The 17,304-nt window shown below is 43.8% G+C and overlaps 1 protein-coding gene and 1 pseudogene across 1 annotated transcript in view; both read left to right on the top strand.

The window, feature by feature from the left end:
• LOC126215175 (chymotrypsin-1-like) overlaps positions 1-17,304 on the top strand; it is a 91,333-nt gene that overhangs the window by 29,622 nt on the left and 44,407 nt on the right. The window lies entirely within an intron of this gene.
• LOC126215522 (5S ribosomal RNA) lies at positions 1,917-2,033 on the top strand (annotated as a pseudogene).

Below are 17,304 nucleotides of genomic sequence, written 5' to 3'. Positions count from 1 at the left end.
CTTTGGCGTTTTGTCTCTGGATCGTACTGAAAAAACCAACTTTCATCACCAGTGATAACACGGCTAATTCTGGATTGATTTCCGTTTCCTCTAACAGATCGGCTGCCACATTTTTCCGTGTTTCTCGCTGTTGTGGTGCGAGATCTTTGGGGATCATTTTTGCACAAATCTTTCTCATACCAAGATCTTCAGTTATTATTAGACGAACCGTTTCTCGATTGATGTTCAGTTCTTCTGCAATTATGTTCACGGGTAATTTTCGATCAGATCGTATGAGTTCACGCACCCTGGCCAAGTTGACATCCGTCCGTGAGGTTGATGGTCGTCCACTGCGGTCTTCATCTTCAACATTCGTTCTGCCTTCACTAAACATTTTAGCCAACGAAAAACTTGAGCTCTTGACATAACCTTCTCTGCAAAAGGCTTCTGCAGCTTACTGTAATTTGTCGTTGCGTTTTCACCGAATTTAATGCAAAAAGAAATGGCATACCGTTGCCCAATATTATGCGGTTCCATTTCCGTGACGAGAGAGACAAACACGTGTTAACTTACTACAAAAAAATGGCTCTGAGCACTATGGGACTTAACATCTGAGGTCAAGAACTACTTAAACCTAACTAACCTAAGGACATCACACATATCCATGCCCGCCAGCAGGATTCGAACCTGCGACCGTAACGGTCGCGTGGTTCCAGACTGAAGTGCCTAGAAACGCTCGGCCACACCGGCCGGCCAACTTATTACAGCACAACTCACTACTGAGCAGTTGCATCGATGTGCCGCTTGGACTAGAAGCAGCTAATAGACCAAGGTGAAAGATATTGTGCCTACGCAAGCCTGCAGGGTTACCACATATTGCAAAGAAAATCAGTCTCATTACTTTACTGTCGCACTTCGTATGATGTCCCGTACGTGCGTGATTGAAGACAGATCTGTTGATCGAGCACGACAAGGCAACATGTCGACACTCTGCAGAGCATGTTGGGCTACAACAGTGGTATGTGGGAGAGCGTTATCCTGTTGGTAAACACTCCCCAGAATGCTGTTCATAAATGGCAGCACAACAGATCAAATCACCAGTCTGACACACAAATTTGCAGTCAGGGTGGGTGGGATAACCACGAGAGTGCTCCTACTGTCATCCGAAATCGCATCCCAGACCATAGCTGCAGATGTAGGTCCAGTGTGTCTCGCACACAAACAGCTTGGTTGCAGGCCCTCAGCAGACCTCCTAACCAACACACGGCCTTCACTGACACCGAGGCAGAACCAGCTTTCATGAGAAAACACAACTGCCCTCCACCGTGCCCTCCAGTGAGCTTTCGCTTGACACCACTGAAGTCGCAAGTGGTGGTTTGGACTCGGTGGAATGCACACTACAAGGCGCCTGGCTCGGAGCCGTCCTAGAAGTGACGGATTTGTGAAAGTTCGTAATGTCTGTGGTGCCCACTGGTGCTCAAATTGTTCCTCCAGATGCAGTACGATGCACCGGAACCTAACGAACACGATGCTCTTCCTGTCGGTAGTGCAACACGGTAATCCGGAGCCCGGTCTTCTTGCGACCGTACATTCTCGTCACCACCGTTGCCAGCAGTCATGTGGTCATGTGTAGTGTCTAAATTCCTGCCAAGTCTTTCTACAGTATCGTAGAAGGAAGATCCAGCTTCTTGTAGCCTTATTACACGACCTCGTTCAAACTCCTGAGATATCACGACTGTTACATCGTGTATTTAAAGCAAACCTGAATTGCATCCTCGTGCTGGCGCTACTAGCATCACTCTTAAGCGACTGGCGCGAAATTTGAATAGACATCATTCAGATGTAGAAACACGTCTAACGACATTCGTTTATGTCGCACAACCCATTCTAGGTGGTGCGTTCTCCCCCCCCCCCCCCCCCCCCCCCGTGTATTTAATGCCAACGGCCTTGCCGCAGTGGTAATCCGGTTCCCGTCAGATCACCGAAGTTAAGCGCTGTCGGGCTGGGCTAGCACTTGGATGGGTGACCATCCGGTCTGTCCAGCGCTGTTGGCAAGTGGGGTGAATTCATCCCTTGTGAGGCAAACTGAGGAGCTACTTGACTGTGAAGTACCGGCTCCGGTCACGAGAACTAACGACGGCCGGGAGAGTAGCGTGCTGACCAGATGCCCCTCCATATCCGCATACAGTGATGCCTGTGGGCTGAGGATGACACGCCGGCCAGTCAGTACCGTTGGGCCTTCATGGCCTGTTCGGACGGAGTTTAGTTCAGTGTAATTTTAGTGTATTTAATACATTAACTCGTTCGTAAAGTAATGAGATATATGTAGCTGCTTTATATAGGAGAGTCTAATTATTTAATAAATCTGGGACTTACTGGTGAAATTTGAAGCAACGTCGTCGTCATCATCATCATCATCATCATTTAAGACTGATTATGCCTTTCAGCGTTCAGTCTGGAGCATAGCCCCCCTTATAAAATTCCTCCATGATCCCCTATTCAGTGCTAACATTGGTGCCTCTTCTGATGTTAAACCTATTACTTCAAAATCATTCTTAACCGAATCCAGGTACCTTCTCCTTGGTCTGCCCCGACTCCTCCTAGCCTCTACTGCTGAACCCATGAGTCTCTTGGGTAACCTTGCTTCTCCCATGCGTGTAACATGACCCCACCATCTAAGCCTGTTCGCCCTGACTGCTACATCTATATAGTTCATTCCCAGTTTTTCTTTGATTTCCTCATTGTGGACACCCTCCTGCCATTGTTCCCATCTACTAGTACCTGCAATCATCATAGCTACTTTCATATCCGTAACCTCAACCTTGTTGATAAGGTAACCTGAATCCACCCAGCTTTCGCTCCCATACAGCAAGGTTGGTTGAAAGATTGAACGGTGCACAGATAACTTAGTCTTGGTACTGACTTCCTTCTTGCAGAAGAGAGTAGATCGTAGCTGAGCGCTCACTGCATTAGCTTTGCTACACCTCGCTTCCAGTTCTTTCACTATGTTGCCATCCTGTAAGAATATGCATCCTAAGTACTTGAAACCGTCCACCTGTTCTAACTTTGTTCCTCCTATTTGGCACTCAATCCGTATATATTTCTTTCCCACTGACATTACTTTCGTTTTGGAGATGCTAATCTTCATACCATAGTCCTTACATTTCTGATCTAGCTCTGAAATATTACTTTGCAAACTTCCAATCGAATCTGCCATCACAACTAAGTCATCCGCATAAGCGAGACTGCTTATTTTGTGTTCACATATCTTAATCTCACCCAGCCAGTCTATTGTTTTCAACATATGATCCATAAATAATATGAACAACAGTGGAGACAGGTTGCAGCCTTGTCTTACTCCTGAAACTACTCTGAACCATGAACTCAATTTACCGTCAACTCTAACTGCTGCCTGACTATCCATGTAAAGACCTTTAATTGCTTGCAAAAGTTTGCCTCCTATTCCATAATCTCGTAGAACAGACAATAACTTCCTCCTAGGAACCTGGTCATATGCCTTTTCTAGATCTATAAAGCATAGATACAATTCCCTGTTCCACTCATAACACTTCTCCATTATTTGCCGTAAGCTAAAGATCTGGTCCTGACAACCTCTAAGAGGCCTAAAAACACACTGATTTTCATCCAATTGGTCCTCAACTAATACTCGCACTTTCCTTTCAACAATACCTGAGAAGATTTTACCCACAACGCTGATTAAAGAGATACCTCTGTAGTTGTTACAATCTTTTCTGTTTCCATGTTTAAAGATTGGTGTGATTACTGCTTTTGTCCAGTCTGATGGAACCTGTCCCGACTCCCAGGCCATTTCAAATATCCTGTGTAGCCATTTAAGACCTGACATTCCACTATATTTGATGAGTTCCGACTTTATTTCATCCACCCCAGCTGCTTTATTGCACTGCAATCTACTTAAGCAACGTATCCCTCAAATATTGTAATAGTTAAGTATGTGTTTGATATCTTTCGGTCAAGGCGTTAAGGCAGATGATGAAAAACGGAGGTCGAAAACGGTAAACTGTAAGGCATTGCCAACTGTATAAGTAAAAGAAGAGATCTACTTAGGGCACTGTTCGAGCGCAGTATGTTCCCGCCAGATGGAAGTCAGCCGAACGGATGGTGAGGATGCGATTGCGTTACTTGTCTGGTTCAAACACAGAATGTTCCCATATCATGACAGATCTGATGAACTATCCAAACAAATGAGTAATTAATTTTCTGCAAAAATAGACTGGCTGGAACATTGCATGAAAGGCAACAAGGTAGTCTTGAAAATGATTGCGTTGAATCTAACAGAGTTTTACCGACTGTGTTGTCTACAGTACGGTGTGAAAAATGTCTTTAACACTGTCGGAACTGGATTATTTTGCCACTGATTACCCAAAAAGTTCTATTGTATAGTTAAGTCTAAAAAAATTTTAAATTGGTATTGAAGAAGAGTTTCATGTACATTTGTTTCCAAGAAGAGGATATTTCAAATATTTCAATGAATTATATAATTTGTCTTCCATGAAGTAGTTCATTTCCTTTGAGGAAGACAATCTTACATCACAGATGACTTAAACTAAGCAGATTAGAGAATGCTTAAGGACAAATACCTGGAATAAAATTTCAGTAAAAGCTTTGGGGTGGACCAAAATATGGGACTATCAATACTAAAACACATTACCATGCCTAATACTGTGTAGGAAACCAGTTGACGTTCAAAACAGCCTCCAGTCGTCTCGGAAAAGATAATACATGTCCAGAGAATCTTATACCCTTGTTCCTGCAAAATATTTGCACGTTCAGGTAACTACGATGGAGGGGATCACCGACCACGTACCTTTCTCTTGAAAGTTGACCACAAAAACTCAGTGAGATCTGGTGGGTGTCGTCACCAGGGAGATGCGACGATTCGTCATGGTGCTCGCAAAGCCAGTCCTGGACATTGCGAGTTGTGTGAACTGGGGTGCTTCCACCGTGGAACACGGCGTCAACACTGGGGAACAAATATTGTACCGTGTGACTGACCTATTCAGCCGGCCGCGGTGGCCGAGCGGTTCTAGGCGCTTCAGTCAGGAACAGCGCGCCTGCTACGGTCGCAGGTTCGAATCCTGCTTTCGGGAATGGGTGTGTGTGATGTCCTTAGGTTGGTTAGATTTAAGTAGTTCTAAGTTTTAGGGGACTGATGACCTCAGATGTTAAGTCCCATAGTGCTCAGAGCCATTTCAACCATTTGACATATTCAGCCAAAATGGTAACATAATCCTTTCAATAATGTGATCTTGCAGAGTAATCATAGTGTCCGTTGAATACCTCAGTATGCCTGCCTACCAAGATCACCACCGAACCCTCGCAGAGTTTCACTCGTAGGATCTTAAGTCTGGCAGAAGTTGGAGACAGTGTGAAATATGGTCCACCCGACCAAATGACATTTCTCCATTGTTACATAGCCCAGGTTTTATGGCTTCGGTTTCAGGTTTTCGTGGTACGGGCGTTTGCGTAACTGATGAGTAGTTTTAGAATTCCAGCACGCCTCGCAATTCTTTGCTTATGCCCCTCCCGTCACGTTGTTTCTGTGCTGACAGAGTTGAAGCGCGCAACATTCAGGTTTGTAGTGCCGTATTCAATTTCCATCATCCAATTTTTCGTCACGGTCATCTTCAATGACCGTCCGTCACGATCCTCACACATTCGTCCGCGCTGTCACTTAACGGATGATGATTTTCCGCTTACCATGTTGCGATGTAAATCTTTTGATACGGTTCCTCCTTGAAACAGCAAACACTTCGGTTACCCTGGTGACGGAACCACTCCCACATGACCACAACAATCTGCCCACGTCTCAATTCGCTTATATTTGACATAATGCACTCACAGCTGCATACAACACTGTTCTTACCACAACTGACACTTGCAACGTATTAAGGACATTGTTTACTAAATGATACATTAAGGAGCCAAGACAACTGGTAAACCTGCCTAGTATCGTGTAGGGCTCTCACGAGTAAGCAGAAGTGCCGCAACGCGACGCGGCATGGATTCGAATAATGTCTGAAGTAGTGCTGGAGAAAATTGACACAATGAATCCTGTAAGGCTGTCCATAAACCCGTAAGAGGACAAGGGGACGGAGATCTCTTCTGAACAGCACGTTGCAAGGCATCGCAGATATGCTCAATAATGTTTATGTCTGAGGAGTTTGGTCGCCAGCGGAAGTGTTTAAATACAGAAGAGTGTTCCTTGAGCCACTCTGTAGCAATTCTGGACGTGTGAGGTGTCACATTGCCCTGCTGGAATTGCCCAAGTTCGCCAGAATGCACAATGGACTTGAATGGATGCAGGTGATCAGACAGGATGCTTGCGTAAGTGTCACCTGTCAGAGTCGTATCTAGACGTATCAGGGTTCCAATATCACGCGAAATGCATACATCCCACACCATTATAGAGCCTCCAACAACTTGAACAGTCCCCTCCTGACTTGCAGAGCCCATGGATTCATGAGGTTGTCTCCATACCCTTACACGTTCATCCGCTCTATACAATATCATATGAGACTCGTCCGAGCAGGCAACATGTTCCAATCATCAACAGTCCAGTTTCATTGTTTACGGGCCCAGGCGAGGCGTGAAGCTTTGTTTGGGTCGTGCAGTTTTCAGATTACACGAGTCGGTATTCGGCTCCGAAAGCCCATATCGATGATGTTTCATTGAGTGGTTCGCACGCTGACCCTTGTTGACGGCCCAGCATTGAAATTGAGCAATTTTCGGAAGGATTGCACCTCTGTCACACTGAACGATTCTCTTCAGTCGTTGCTCATCCCGTTCTTGCAGGATCTTTTTCCGGCCGTAGCTATATCGGAGATCTGATGTTTTACCGCATTCCTGATATTGACGGTACACTCGTGAAATGGTCGCACGGGAAAATCCCACTTCATCGCTACCTCGGAGATGCTGTGTCCCATCGCTCGTGCGCCGACTATAACACCACGTTCAGACTCGCTTAAATCTTGATAACCTGCCATTGTAGCAGCAGTAACCGACCTAACAACTGCGCTAGACACTTATATAGGCGTTGCGGACCGCAGCGCAGTATTCTGCCTGTTTACGTATCTCTGTATTTGAATACCCATGCCTATATCATGTTCTTTGGCACTTCAGTGTGGAAGGCAATAGGTTGTCCCTGAAAGCGAGTGTGTGTGAAATCTTATGGGACTTAACTGCTAAGGTCATCAGTCCCTAAGCTTACACCCTACTTAACCTAAATTATCCTAAGCTCAAACACACACACCCATGCCCGAGGGAGGACTCGAACCTCCGCCGGGACCAGCCGCACAGTCCATGAGTGAAGAGCCCCAGACCGCTCGGCTAATCCCGCACGGCCGAATGTTTATCAGAGACAAGGATATCATCAGGAGTGCCCCAGGGAACGCTGATAGAACCCTTGTTGTTCTCTATATTCATAAATGATTTGGAGGACAGGGTGGACAGCAATCTCCGGTTGTTTGTTGTTGATAGCGTGGTGTACGGTGAGGTGTCGAAGTTTAGTTACTCCAGGAAGGTACAAAGACGACTTGGACAAAATTTCCAGATGGTGTGGTGAACGGCAGCTAATCATAAACGTGGAAAAATGTAGGTTAAGGGGCTCCGGAACCCCATATACTTGCAATGTTAAAATAACCCTTATAAATTACATCTTTCCTCACAAAGTATTTGAGGTAGGAAGTTGAACTTTTTACAGATTATTTATTGGAATATGGGCTACAACTTAACACAGGGATTTTACAAAATTTTAGTTCAGTTATTAAAGATGATTTTTTTTCAATTGTAATGAAAATTCACAACATTTTTTTGCAATGTTTTATTTATATATTCAAAAATATACAGTTTTTTGGAAAAAGGCTGTGTTAAATTATGCAGAAGGTACTGTGTAACATTTACTGAAAGTTTGAAACAAATATGTTTGGAAGATCCTTAGAAAACATGTAATTAGTATGAGAAAATAAAAGTTTTGGGAATCGAGCGACAAAGATTGGATTAACTTTTTAGTGCATTCCAGGTCCATAGGATGGATTATCTTCATCCTCTGCAAACTCCTCCTCCAGCTTCCTCTTGTTCCTCCTCCTGTTTACTCTTGCTTGTATTTCTAGACTCTTTACAGCCCTGTCTGCAGCCCGAAGGCGTTCCTTGTCTAAAGCAAGCATCGCTCGTACCATGTTAGAACCTATCTTCATTCCCATATTTCTAAATACCTTGCACCTTACAATGTTGCCATCATTGAAAGTCGCAACAGCATCATACACACCAAAGTGAAGTGTTTCTATTCCAACAAATACAGTCTTGGGGATTCTCGACCATATAACACTATTTACACTTTCATTGGGGTTTTGAGTTTTTCCGTGAATACACTTTTTCAACAGTTCAGGTGCTGCTAAGTCTCTGAAAATAGGTTTTATCACCTCCATTATTGCATGAGGCAGACTATACTTTATCTCACATCACTAAAATGTATCTGATGAACACGGACGTTAATAATACCATTTGACAGCAGTTTAACAGCGCCACAGTGGGTCACGCCCATGTAGAACACATTTCAAAAAAAAAAATTTAAAAATAGTTGTAGTCTTCGGAATTGAATAAATTATATATCTATTAAAAGGTAATAGTCTGCAGATTCAGAAAACGCAAAAAAGTAAAAATTGAACTTTTCATGATTTTGAGCCTTTCCGGAGCTCCTTAATAGGGATGAGTAGGTAGCTTAAATGCTTCATTTTCGGACACAGTATTACTAGTGTCCTGCTCGAGATAGCTAAGTCGTTTAAATACCTGGGCGTAACGTTGCAAAGCGGTATGACGTGGGACCAGCGTGTGGGAACTGTGGTAGGGAAAGGACTTCACTTTATAGGGGGAATTTTTCGAAGAAGTAGTTCATTTTTGAAGGAAACCGCATATCGGACGCTAGTGCGATTCTTGAGTACTCGTAGAGTGTGTGGGATCCATACAACGTCGGATTGAAGGAAGACGTTAAAGCAGTTCAGAGGTGGGCTGCTAGATTTGTTACCGGTAGGTTCGAACGACGCGTGTTACGGAGATTCTTCGGGAACTCAAGTGGGAATCCCTGGAGGGAAGGCGACGTTCTTTTCGAGAAACACTATTGAGAAAATTTAGAGAACAAGCATTTGAAGCTGACTGCCGAACGATTCTACTGCCGCAAAGATACATTGCGAGCAAGGACTACGAAGATAAGATGCAAGAAATTAGGGTTCATACGGAGCCATATATATATATAGTGGTTTTTCCATCGCTCTATTTGTGAGTGGAGCAGAAAGGACTAATAGTGATACAGGGTACCCTCCACCACGCACCATACGGTGATTTGCGGAGTATGTTTTTAGATTTAGATGTAGACGTAGGTGCTGTTCGTGGTCAGATAGAACAGCGCAAACTACGGGCTTTGGTAACATCTGCTATTACGTTCAAGGACGCATTTGTTGCCGTGTTTTCGCATTTTTGTCCAGCCTCTGCAGGTTCCCCAAGAAGTGACGGGTAAAGAGTTCAAAGTTTGGAGCAAGGCAAAGAAATACCACCTATGACAGGACCGTGCCGAGGCCTACCTTCAGCTTCACTTACATGTGAACTACCGTTTAAGGAATGTGGCGAACGATTGTTAGCAATCAGTGCGGGCCACTTATATCAGTAGTTGGCCGACTTATTAAGCGATAAGCGGCCAAGGCCAGGCAAACAAAACGCTTGTGCTACAGCGTGACACGAGTTCTTTATCAGGTGTAGATTGCGGTCGAGGGTCGAGAATGTTCATTGCTGGGCTCCTTCTACCTCGGAGGGTTCAGTGGCTTCGCGTGTCCTTGACGCAGTCTCGCTGACCCTCGTGTCCTCTCCAAATGACGATGTTTGGGGTTCCTTACCTCAGTCGGAAAAACGGAATCCTTACAGGATCACCACCTTGTCTGTCAGTCTGCCCGACTCTTCAGACACCCGTTTTCCCCACCGGAACGGGTAGAAATATCAAGTTGGTATTTATATCACATTCTAAGGTCTATGATCCCATCTCTGTGTAAAAAAAATTTAAGCTTGTAAGCCAGTACATTCAAAAGATGCTACCATTTATTTCACACATTTTGATACTCTCAAACTCACTCATCAAAACGAACAGGGTACTTCCCGTTGACAAAGAATCATGAAACGTGGCGAGAAGCAAGGTTCCTCAGTAGGAGAAAAAAATCCGGTAATTGTTAAATAGTAATTACATCACATAAAAGGCATATCGTTGCCATTTGAGCTTACATTGCCCTCATCATCCGTTAAAAGTATAATCGGAAAATATCACTGCATGCAATCATAAAATGTGAGTTGCAGTCATGTTTAAGTACGTGAATAAAACTATTTTATTAAATCTTGTCTTCTACATAGATAAACCAAAGTCACTGCTCGCTTCGTCTTGTATTTCCGGCCTAGTCTCATATTCCCGGGATGGATGAACTATTTACGTACATAACTAAACTGAAGTGCCAAAAAGACTGGTATAGACATGCGTATTCAAATACAGAGATACGTAAACAGGCAGAATATGGCGCTCCGGTCGGCAACGCCTATATAAGACAGCAAGTGTCTGGCGTAGTTGCTAGATAGGTTACTGCTGTTACAAGGCACGTTATCAAGATTTGAGTTTCACCGTGGTGTTATAGTTGGCGCACGAACGATAGGACACAGCATCTCCGAGGTAACGATGAAGTGAGGATTTTCCCGTGCGACCATTTCACGAGTGTACCATCAATATCAGGAATGCGGTAAAACATCAAATCTCCGATACAGCTGCGGCCGGAAAAAGATCCTGCAAGAACGGGACCAACGACGACTGAAGAGGATCGTTCAACGTAACGGAAGTGCAACCCTTCGGCAAATTGCTGTAGATTTCGATGCTGAGCCATCAACAAGTGTCGGCGTGCGAACCATTCAACGAAACATAATTGATATGGGCTTTTGGAGTCGAAGGCCCACTCGTGTACCCTTAATGCCTGCACGACACAAAGCTTTACGCCTCGCCTGGGCCTGTCAAGACCGACATTCGACTGTTGATGACTGGAAACATGTTGCCTGATCGGACGAGTCTCATATGACATTATATAGAGCGGACGGACGTGTATGGGTATGGAGTAAACCTCACGACATGTCAGAAGGGGACTGTTCAAGCTGGTGGAGGCTCTGTAATGGTGTGGGGCGTGTGCATTTGGAGTGATATGGGGCCCCTGATACGTCTAGATGCGACTCTGGCAGGTGACACGTACGTAAACACCCTCTCTAATCACCTGCATCCATTCACGTCCATTGTGCATTCCGACAGACTTGAGCAATTCCAGCACGACAATGCCACACCCCACACGCCCAGAATTGCTACATAGTGGCTCCAGGCTGAGATTAAACACTTCCGCTAGGCACCAAACTGCCCAGGCATGAACATTATTGATCATGTCTGGGATGCTTGCAACGTGCTGTTCAGAAGAGATCTCCATCCCCTCGTACTCTTACGGTTTTATGGACAGCCCTGCAGGATTCATGGTGTCAGTTCCCTCCAGCACTACTTCAGTCAGTAGATGAGTTCATGCCACATCGTGTTGCGGCACTTCTGCTTGCTCGGGGCCCTACACGAAATTAGGCAAGTGTACCAGTTTCTTTTGGGTCTTCGGTGTATGTTTGTACACAGTTCACAGAGCGCGTGTTCTACTCGCACTTGTCAATTTTTATCTTACATCTCGCTGTTTTACCATTTTTATTACAGTTTATGGCAGCTAACTCTTCCACTCCTTCACTACATTTTCAAGGAGAACGTTAAAATACTGTGGCGATATAGTCTCGTACCTCTTCCAATTACATATTTGCTTATTTTTACACTGTTGACCATTAGCCCTGTCAGTACCTACGCTTTTCCAGTAACACGTACAGTCACTTCCACAAGAAAGTGTGTGGCATATTTTTAAATGAAACGTTTGCAGCGACATCTCTGGTAGTGGTCTCGAATCTGTAATCAATGCGCTTTTGCACGACGTATAGATAAACAGTGTGTCAGTTGAATTTTTTGTTTTGTCGGTTGCAGTTTAAAATGAGTGCAACATATCTGAAGCGTCTCTTTATTTGTCTTTATATATTTATAAAAAATGCCTTCTGAGTTCCGTTAAGATGCTATTTGGTTCGAACGAGGCAAACTGGGTGCTTCAAGAGGATAATGATCCGAAACATCCCAGCCGTCTCTGTACAGCATGGAAATAAGACAATGGGGCGTCCACGATGGATTGGCCTGCAGTGTCTCCGGATACAAGTACGATCGCATATGTTTGGTCGTATATTAAGACGAAACTTAAAGGAAAGCCAGTATATACTTTGAAGCAACGGTCATGTCAAATCAGGACGATATGAAAATCGTTAGCGAGAGAATACACAGAAAATCTCGTGAGGAGCATGCTAATAAGATGCCAAGCTATAATCGGCAATGGTGGCGATTGGATTAACTATCAGGTAATTGTGCTATTTGTAATATGTACTACGAAAAAACCGAGTATATAGAACACAAACATAATACAGAAAAGTTTATGAAAACAAAGTATGGAAAAATTAAGAGTTGATAGATTCAAATACCTGGGGGAGTGGATGCAAGCCAATGGACTGGATAACACAACAAATAAAGAAAGAATAAAAAAGTTGGAATTTGCATATAAATTAACACAAAACTACTACAATAAGAAATCAATATCCATACAAGCAAAGATTAAACATTATAATTCAGTTATTAGGACACAACCAACATATGGATCAGAGTGCCTAACATTGAATAAGAAAGGCGAATTAAGAGAACTAGAAAAAAGAGAGAGAAAAATATTAAGAAAAATTCTAGGTCCTGAGAAAAACAAGGAAAACAGGTGGATTAAAAGTAGAAATGAAGACCTATACAAAAATAGAGAAAAGATCACAGATACAATGAGGAAGAGACGGCTAAAATTTTATGGACATTTAAAAAGAATGGAAGAAACGCGGATTACAAAGAAAATTTTTAATTACATTAGTAAGCTGAAAAACACTGTAGGGTGGATAGAAGCAGTAAAGAAAGACGCCAACAAAATAGGTGTTACAGAAGAAACAATACGTGACAGGAATAACTTTAGGCTACTTATAGAAAACGCAAACTATGAAGACGATGCGCCAAAACCTCGACCCAAGAGAGTGTGGACAGATGAGCAGAGACGAGCAGTTGGCGAGAAAATGAAGTACTGGGAAGAACGGAAGAAAAAGAAACACCATAAGTCTTAAGTTGTATGCGGTCCACAGCTGGCCAAATTCATAATTAAAAAAATAATAGTGTCTTTTATTTCGTACAGGTAACGGCGTACACTTTCTTTTGGAACCGATTGCATTGCTAAGGGGGGAGGCGGGGAAAGGCGCTGCAGTCGGACTGTGCGGCTCGTCCTGGCGGAGGGTCGAGTCCTCCATCGGGCATGGGTAAAAAAAGAGATGGGGCCCCTCCACGCCCGCACCAACGTGGTGACCAGACCAAAAGTTCTACTGTCACCTCCGTAAAACATGTTAGTTATCTAGTAAGTGGATCACAGGATGCTGGGCTGTGATGTTGTCCGTGCGTCTGGGTAAGGCTACGCATTAACACGGTCCATCAGGTGATAGATAGTGGACGAAACGCGAGTGAGGGTAGCGATTTGAAGAGCCGAGGGGGAAAAAGTGCCAGGGATCGTGCCGTGGGAAAAAAACTCTGCGACAGTGGGATGGGCAGTAAGAGCAGTAGTGGCTTACTAGCTGCGATAGCTCATGCAAGGTTGGATTTGTTAGTATAGGTATCATGCATCATTACCGTGACAAGCGATGGCGATGTGTCCCAGTTGCTGCAGCTGCTACATTCCTGGAACAATCAAGATCGTTATACAGTAGTGGGAGATCGGCCATAGATCATCTCACTGTGTGGGGGATGTTTGGAGCTTGTTTGCATGCAGTGTACGGTACGGCTTCCCTGTGTGGTGCCAGTTATTCGGCAGTGTATTTCAGCTGGATATCCAGTAAATGCGTCTGATTAACAGGGGCACGCCTGTGCCGTTATGTTTGCGTATGCTTGGCCATAGATGTTGTTTGTGTTTGTCCCTAGGATAGTTTAGGTTAAGTAGTGTGTAAGCTTAGGGACTGCTGACCTTAGCAGTTAAGTCCCATAAGATTTCACACACATTTGAACATTTTTGTAGGCGGGTAAACACTTTATGCCCACCCCAAATGAACAAAAATATGCGAACGTCGTTAGTTGTTGTTGACTTATACAAGGTGGGGCAGAGAAACATGCTTATTTGCATTTGGCTCCCTGAAGCAACGGTTGCTCCGAGAAGAGTCGATTGGCCACATTCGAAGTTGCAGCTCGGCTTGGTTCTGTCAGCACCATGCAATAGACGAAGATGGGACACGCGTTCGATGTCGAAGCATACTTTCTCAACGATCGATCTATCATTGCCACAAAAAATGCATTCCGCACCCTTTTCAATATTGCTCCCCGTGATCATGTTCCTGCCCTGCAGTCTGTTGTTTCGTGGATACATAACTTCAGGGAAACTGGAGTTGTGAATAAAAAAAACCTGGGCTCTCACGATCAGCAAGGTAACCCCACAATGATGACCATGGTAAGACTGTTTTGCGATTACCTCAGCGCTATGAACGCAGACATGCAGCTGTTGTTGGGTTGTCTGTGAGGCGAATTCTTCATGCAAAAATAAAATTTCATTTCTGCAGATTGCCTGTGGTGGGAGGCCTTTACGTAGGCGATTTTGTTGCTCGAGAACACGAGTTCCAAATCAGATTACGTTGAATAAAATGAAAAATCTCCCCTTGGCGTCTGAACACGCGCAGCTTGGCTGCGTGGCGCGCAACTGCGTTACGCACTTTGTGCATGTGTACCGGGGCGTTCATCCGCGAACAGCCCTGCGTCAATGACCACCGCTCGCCGCCAGCTCGGCCGGGCTCTGATCTGACACCACAGGTAACGGCCTGTCCTCTGCTTCCGACGCAACCGGCTGCTTTAGGGCGCTAAGCAGAGGTGAGAATCTACAGTCGGCCTAGTGGGAAAGCTCTTTGTAAAGATAACACTGTCAGTAGATATTCTCCATACTGAATTTTTAATGACATAGGTGCATTGGTTACCAAACGCCTGCTCAAGCTGGTGTGTAGAATCTTTCGCCGGCTCTCTATTTGCTTTGTTTTATTATTACTCGAGTAACAACTAATATATGACATAAAATATGTTGCTACGAAAAGAGCCCCGAAATACTTTTTTAGTGATGCTGTGCTATGACTTTCTTTGGATCATTAATTTTCAACAAAACAAAATATATTTTCTTATTATTCTGGATCTGACTTTCTATTAAACATTTTTTCGTTACTGTAACTCGCCATAAAGTTCAACATATCTTCCTTACTTTACAGTTATCGAAAAGGTTAATGAAAATTATTTCGTTATCAATACTGATGTTACAGTACGCAATGATTATTCAACATCAAAATTTTGCAGTGGATTTTTGTTAACAGTAAAACACCAATAAGTACCACGACTAACACGAGAACGTGAGACTATTATCAGAGAAAAAGGATGTTTTTACTATAAGGTTTGCCAGACCAGAACTACGCACAGCAAGATTTCTTTTATGTTATGAAGGTAAATTATCTTTTTGCACTGGTAATAATATATTATCAGCAGCCCGCGTCAACCTGTAAAACACATCATAAAATCTGTTGCTCTGCTCTGCAATTCCGAAAGCTGAAAGAAATAATTTTAGTTCACTACTACCTGCCCGCTTCTTCGCGGTATGATTGGTTTCATTTAATGCAGTTTGAATGCGCCGCGGCAGCGGCTCTTTCGTTCGTAGCGCAGCTCTGCACCACGAATAACATTTAAATAGCTGAAAATGTCTTAAAGGGATGGTATAAAATACCAGGCAAGCTTATTACAAATCATAATGCAAATTTTCACTAAGTGACTCTATTCAAAACATTTAAACAGATTAAGTTATTACACACCTTTCCAAATCAAAGTCTAATGGCGTCCCGCTCTCAATCTTGACAAAAGAATGCTACGCAAGCGTACAATATAACGTCACAGGCTCTTCCTACTCACATAACTACAAGAAGACATAGAAATTAATGTTCGGTTATTACTATTTATACTAGTCACATATTCTCATCTTTGTTTGATATTGAACAAGTATCGTCTGTGGCGGTTTCAGTACTCGCCGACACAGATATTATCTTTAAAAAAATCAGTACATAATTCTATACAAGAACAAACCATGACACATAATGCTTTCACTTTATTACATAAAGTTCACACAATCGTTGTCGACGCAATTACAATCATCCAGTTCAATTATTCTTTTCTCCTTTTCTTTTTTACCACATATAAAATGTCTTTTGCTAAGAGACGTTACAAATCTGTGACTCTCGAGACACATCACAAGGGAGGATGACAGTATTGTGCATCAAGCACATTGAAACACGAGGGTTGCCAAGAAAGTAATTGCCCCACATTTTTTTTCTCACCCAAAAAAGTGCTACGAATGCGAGACGTAAAGTATATATACTTGGGAGTCACTCTCGATAGAACTCTGACATTCAAAACTCACTGCAAGAACACCAAAATGAAAATCTCCGCTCGAAACAACCTAATTCGCAAACTAGCGGGGACACAGTGGGGATCACATCCACAAACTATTCGCTGTTCTGCAATGGCACTGTGCTTTTCTACTGCTGAATATGCTTCTCCAGTCTGGTACAGGTCATCTAATACCAGACAAGTAGACATTGCTCTCAACGAAACCTGCAGGTTGATCACAGGTTGCTTAAGACCTACCCCAATTGATAAGCTCTACTGCCTGGCTGGATTAGCGCCACGATGGGTACGCAGAACAGTGGCTGCCAACGAGGAGAGATTGGAAGTGGAACAGGACAGTGCCCATCCACTGCACGGACATAATCCACCACAGCAACGGCTGAGATCGCGAAAGTTTCCTGAGAACATCCGAGAAGCTCACCATTTCACCAGAGAAGGTAAAGCTGGAGTTATGGAAGAAGACGACACTTCACCTACAGGCGCCAGAAGCTGAAGAACTACCACCTGGACACAACGAGAGCTGGCTGGTGTGGAAATCCTTAAACAGATTACGATCAGGAATTGAACGATCCAGAGACAACCTGAAGAGATGGGGCTTCATAACAGAAGATACGTCATGTGATTATGGACAAGAACAAGCCACATGCTCCAGTGCCTTTTGTGCCCTA

The sequence above is a fragment of the Schistocerca nitens genome, chromosome 12 (genome assembly GCF_023898315.1).
Source record: "Schistocerca nitens isolate TAMUIC-IGC-003100 chromosome 12, iqSchNite1.1, whole genome shotgun sequence".
Lineage (NCBI taxonomy): Eukaryota > Metazoa > Arthropoda > Insecta > Orthoptera > Acrididae > Schistocerca > Schistocerca nitens.
This window is presented reverse-complemented; position numbering and strand designations above follow the sequence as displayed.